Below are 6,879 nucleotides of genomic sequence, written 5' to 3' on the forward strand. Positions count from 1 at the left end.
GTCTTATTTACTATAAAATTTTTTTAAATAACTTAATTTATGCATATATTTAAAATATTATATTCACTTTATTCTATTAAAAATGTATTTTTATTAATCACAATTATATGTATAATTATTACAATTATTTTTTAAATAATTCTACGATCATCTTTTACAAAAAATTTTTTGTCCTTTATATAAGAAACAAATTCTGCAATAAATAAAATAATTTGATAATTTAATGAATTTGAAATAAATATAAAGAATTTAATGAATATGCTATATAAATATCAATTAAATTGTCTAAATATTTTTAAATATTGCTGCTTTTAACACGTATGCTCGATATATTATTATAACAAAAAATTTATATTTTATTTATCACTTAGTAGGTATTATTTAATTCTTTATCGTTAAATTTTAATAATTCAATTTTTTTTAATATTTATGATTCTTTTATCAAAACTAGATCTTCATTACTTATGGGGAAATAATCTAGCATTTAATTACAGTTTTCTTGGTTGCAGTATTCTCAGTTACTGTGCAACTATTCATAAAACCAATGTGAGCCAAGTTACTTACAAACGCGAACAAGTGGTAGATTAATATCAAGGATTAATTATATAATAAGTTCATCTATTAATTGGACAATTTCGCGCAGACCACTGTGAAATTACAACTGATCCCTTATACATATTTGACCGTATTAAACGATTTTCTATGGATAACTTATGGTCATTAATAATTCAAACCTCTTCCATATATACATATGTGAATATTTTTGACTCTGAAATATGGAATATTAAATTGAATATTTTCATATTGAAAATTATATGTAGCAGAAATATTATTTTTTTTATAGATAAATAATTTTCGAACGATTTTTAAAAATTTTTTTATCCTTTATCTTTCAGTTTCAATCTATCATTAGTAATTTTTTATAATAATTTTGATTTTAATAAACGTTCATTTTACTCAAATCTTTTAATTTATTTAAATAAAATAAAATAAAATAAATAAGAATAAAAAATAAAGAATTGCGATTAGAGATATAAGATATTATTATATGTATATATATATATAAGCAGCCTTAAATATGGATCATCTTGTACATATTTATATATTATTACATTTATATTATATTTTATACATAATATAAAGATAGAGTAATACATAATAAAACTAAATAAAACTTAATAATTACATAATTTATAAAGAAACGCAAATACTCGATACGCTATCATCAACGACCAAAACATATTTCATAATATTATTTATATCCTTTAACTCCGTTAATAAAACGTCCGTTATCACACGTAACTAGTATTACAACTTTATAATGAATTTAAATACACCATTGCAAAACTATTGTAAAAATTTGTTTGCTCCGTAGGTAATTACCTGACGCAATAATGACGAGACGAAAGAAAGAATTGTTCCTATCTTATCGACTTCTTCACCCTGCAAGCTTAATCGTGAATGAGACAATTTGCACAAGCCTCGCAGGATATTTATGTCATGCAATTCCCGTAGACACTCGGCAGCCGATCGATCATCCCTTAATAAGAGTCGAAGCAACATGACTACGAGTGATGAAAAATGAGTTAATTAGCATTCCAGGGGAAAGTCTCGCGTCTTTTTTTCTAGGCGGATTTAATACTGGCCATTGATCGAGGATCAAGTCATATTAAATCGTTTAATGAACCAAGATATCTTCATACAACGATACATCGATCGAAGAAATAACCTGGTCCATTTAACATTCGCATGTATTCGCCAGGGCAAAAACCTTTCGGAAAAAGCAGAGATTTATCGTCCTCCGCCTCCTTTCGAACGAGGCATAGATCCTTCAAACCTGTTAATGATCGATGTCACGAAAGTATAGGAGTAAAAATTTTACGAATGAATATGAATAGTTTCATAAAATCGTTTTTTCTTTCGTCCTATACATGTTATAAAAACGTATTTGGTTTTGGTTCAATATGATATGATATTATTTGAAAATTAAAACGGATATGTACGTTATTTATAAAATGGAACGGAAATTGTACGATTATTTTCTAATAATGAAAAAATTTGCTTATTGATATTTCAGATTTTGTATATAAAAAAATTTTTGTGAAATTAATTTTTAAATTTTTAATTTTTTTTCCATTTTAAACATACTTTTCACTTATTTTTTTAATTATATCAATTATCAATTATAATATATATACTATATATTTTTATATACTATAAATTTATTGATATTGATGATATAAATAAAACATTTTTTCGAAATAATAATTATTTTTAATTTATGCCAAGTTTTCGAATTTCTTTATTGAAGATTATTTTTATAGTGAAATGTGTAGTGAAATAATATACTATAAATAATATAATAAATATTTTTCCTAAGTAATTTTTTCTAATTAATGAAATATTGAATTTAGGAAAAGGAAACTCAAATGAAATAAGAAATGAGATATTATAAATAATAAGCTATAATAAATATTAATATTTAAATACAGATTAATCTGAAAAGTAGATGTAATCTATAAATAACATTGCTTTAACACATGATTCACATGCAAATAAATATATATATGGAAAATGGAGAATAAATGTTATTCTATACCTGTATTTGTCTGCCTCGATATTTTATGTTATACTTCAGTTACACGTTTACTTACATATAAAAATTTATATTAACAAAATATCACTATATTTCGAATTTCGTAAATCATCTTTACTAGATATATTACAAATTTAAATTATTAATTTTAAAAATTAATATTATAAACAAAATTTTAATCTATATATTTATAATAATATAATATAAATTATTATTTAAATTATTTGTAAATTATTAATAATTTGTGTAATAAATTTATATATTTTTCAATAATCATCATTATTAAAATATAAAATTAAAATACTACAAAAAAATAAAATTAAATATAGAAAGAATACAATTTTTTTTGTTTTATGTTTTTACTTATTGAATGATTTTGTATTTATTTTTTAAAAATTATTCAAAACATCCAAATATAGGATATTTTATTAGGAATGGAAAATATTTTTTATTTAGCTTTATTTTGCAGACGTTTATAAAGAAGGAACAGACTAATTTCATTCGGTACGATTAAGGACTTAATCTTTGTCCCTGATTACGCAAGTCGGTAAGTAAAATCGAAGAAGGTTCGTGCAAAAGGAGCAAGACTAATACTTCAAAGATAACCTCAACGAAGGAAATGTATAACGAGTATTTCCAACAATTACCTCGACGAACTACTACGACGAGCGTCGTAGAATTTCCAATAATCCTTGATTCTTACTATCCCATCTTCTCTCTACGTGATTTCCCTACACCCTTCCTGTAGAATTTCTACTTTTTACCAATAACACGTAGAGAATTGTGAGAAGGAAGTATCTTTTGTGAATTGAATTCACAAGTTTGGCATTTTCTTTTTTTCCTTCTCCTCGTCGTCCATTGTTCCATACTCGATACTTTATCGAGAAAAATGTGCATTACGTGACGATTAAATAATGGCTGAACTTGAATAAATATTAATTTCTTTTTTTTTTGCAAAATTATACGATACATCGTTTTTTTACAATTTAATAAACAAAAAGATATTGTGAATTTTGTAAGATAATTATATATATTGTATATTTAATATATTTTATTATTATTATTATTAAAATAAAAAATAAATTTAATATAGTTTTTTATATCGTATAATTGTATTTCTTGTTACAAAAAAATCTAAAATTTGAAGGGAGAAATTGTTGGTAAATTATTGGACGAAGGAAAAATAAAATGGAAAACGTTTCGAAGAGGAATTCACTTTTCTCGCCGATTTTTTCATCGAGTAACTCTTATCTAATTCTATTGTTTATATAGGAATAAATTCTTAAGACTATTCTAATTTTATTTTCGCCCCAATAAACGCTTTTTCTGAATTTGGTAAGTGATTTTATTGTTGAATTATTGTTATTTTCATATTTCGACTTATAACTTACGAATATATTGTATTCATAACGAGATAATAAAAAAGCTTAACGCGATTGTTTTATTTTTTTTGTGTAAAAGTCAATTGTTAAGAGTTGAAAATCGTATTCAATTCGTATTTAAAAAAATTGTATTTGAAAAAATTTGAAAATCGATCTGCTCCAATTGTCTTTAGCTGCCTTGGTATACTTTGTTGAGTATTGAGATGGAATTGAAATAAATTTATCTTCCAATTTTATTTTCAATTATACAATCAAGAATGCCAAATCAGAAAATGCAAAGGGCGATTTAATACAGAAATTCCGTTCTTATCTAAAAACATATATATACAAATACATTATCATGCTTAATCATCTTTTGAGCTTCTAATATTTTTTAATTAAAAAAAGAATTTTTGTATTTATTATTTAGATTCAGCACTAGAAAACTTTTTTTTTTTTTGATCTTATAATTAAAATTGAAATTGAAAGACAAAAGATTGCAATTCGAGGTTAATATTTAATAAAATGTTATAAAACAATTAAATATTACAATTCAAATATATATAATTATAAATATAATTTTTAAATAATTAAATGATTAATATAAACGATGTATTTAATTCTTCGAAGATTTTGAAGAAGAAAAATAAAAAAAAATTGCAGTCTTAAATTGATATTTTTGTTAATCTCATTATTTTCTCATATTCCACTATATACCTGTATAAAAAGAAAATTCTTCACTACAAAATATGAAATATCATTTTGAAATGAGAATTTAAGCGAAATTAAGGAATCATATAAATAAATTATATAAATACTTAATGTCGAATTGTGCTACTTCCGTATGATATTTCTTTCCTATCTTCGATTGCGTTAGTGCTTAATTTGCTCAAAAAATAATAGAAAAATATCACATTTTTCGCAGCAACACATTCTTGCAACAAGAATATTTCCTATAAAAGCAACGATTTATAAAAACGGAAAAGAAGCAAAGGTCATTGTACACGACTGGTTTGATCTTTTAAGGGCATTGACCAGTCTCAGAGTATCGTGCTTGCAATTGTTCGATTGTCCTGACGCGTGCTTACGCGTACACTGGCCTTAATTCGACGGCCGTTTATGGTGACTCACTTTCTCGTACGCCATTTGTGTCCGCAAGACGAACGAATATTATTAGGTTAATAGTTAGCCATAACCTTTACGCGCCCTTACATGTTAATTTCTTCTGCAAGGATTTTCAACAAATAAACAAGTGGATCTGTATGTAGATCAATTTGACTCTAAATTGATCATCCAACAAGAAAATAAAACAATTATGATTCTCCTTTCGATCGTGTCGATTGGTCGTCGATTCTTCAACTTAATCGATTCGATCCAATTTTATTGCATTATAGTTTGAATTCAAGGTATGTGTTATTATAGGTTAGGTTAGTTTGGCGATTAATTCTTTCTATAGTTTAATTAATTCTACGGCTTTGCGCATTCAAATGCGTCAAATTTTGTTCGAATCTTTTTTGAATATTATTATACTTTATAATATTCTTTGATTGTAAAATATTTATGATAGAATATCGATTATTTCAATATAAGATAGATCTGTTCATTGGATAATTGATCAGCAGAAAAATGAATTTGTTAATAGATCGTGAAACGATTAAAACAAATCATTTTCAAATATAAACGTTTAAAAATGTCTGAAAGAAATTGTAATACTGTAAGAAATAATAATTAATCATTTTTAGGTGCGAAACTATAATATTATGAAATGCACTGATTTTAAATATATATTCATTCTGTATTCGAATAATTTGGTTTAAATAAGTAAACTTTGAATAACTAATATTTATAATAATGATATTTTGTAATTTAAAATAAAAATATATGTATTCATATATTTGAAGTTTTGCAAACTTCAAATTAAAAAAGTCTTTTAAATTAATGATTTATTAAGTTAATGACAGAACAGAAATATATATTGTATTATACAATATAATAATATAAAATATAATATGTAGTAATAATATAAAAGATTTGTAATTTTACATTGATTGCATTATATAAAAATCTATGGTTTTATTAAAAAAAAAAAATGCTTATTTAAAGTCACCTTAATTTTTGTTTAAAATATCATCAATAATTTTCAAAAAATTCAAATGGATCAATTTATAATTAATTTATAAATAAAACCTGTATATTCCTATATATCGTGTATATTTTAGACTCATTTTTCATTCAAGAATCAAAAATTTTCAATTATAAAAATTTTCATTACGTATGTAAATATATATATATAAAAAATATATATATAAAAAAAGTAATCATTTGTATATAATAGATTCATATTTATATAAGATTAGTATATAAGATATGTAGAACTAGTCTATAAGATTATTGAGCGTTATACAAGATTTTATTCGAACGTCTTCTTATTTTATATTTTAATAATTTGGCGAATTCACGACATTTCATATTTTCACGTCAATCGATCGCAAATGATCGTGTATCATTACTCAAAATTGATCGTAAGCATCATTGACAATTTTGATTGACTTTGCGTTCATATAAACGACAGCCCTTGACAAAGATCGATGAATTTCAAAACCTGTTTGATATTTTGTATTTCGTTGATATTGATTTGCAATCACTGTTCACAACATCTTATTTTGACTAGAAACATGTTCGATTTTTTGTAACCTAAATATACTCATATCCAAATATAGTCGTTTGCTTATTTAAATTGTAATCACTATTTTCAATCATTGATTGGTGAAAGAAATTTTGACATTTTGAAAAATCATTTAACAATTTTTTTAATTATTACATCGCCTTACACATAATAAATCATACAGAAAATTTTGAAATAAATTATACTTCTTTTCTGTTTTTTTTTTTTTTTAATTTACATGAACCTCTCGATCATTT

General features: G+C 23.7%; 1 protein-coding gene across 1 annotated transcript in view; it reads left to right on the forward strand.

Annotated features, from left to right (window-relative positions):
- LOC102675727 (netrin-1-like) overlaps positions 1-6,879 on the forward strand; it is a gene marked incomplete at its 5' end in the record, with an annotated part of 95,022 nt that overhangs the window by 31,895 nt on the left and 56,248 nt on the right. The gene's annotated exons all lie outside the window — the stretch shown is intronic.

Source organism: Apis dorsata, unplaced genomic scaffold (genome assembly GCF_000469605.1).
Source record: "Apis dorsata unplaced genomic scaffold, Apis dorsata 1.3 scaffold_193, whole genome shotgun sequence".
NCBI classification, from domain to species: Eukaryota; Metazoa; Arthropoda; class Insecta; order Hymenoptera; family Apidae; genus Apis; species Apis dorsata.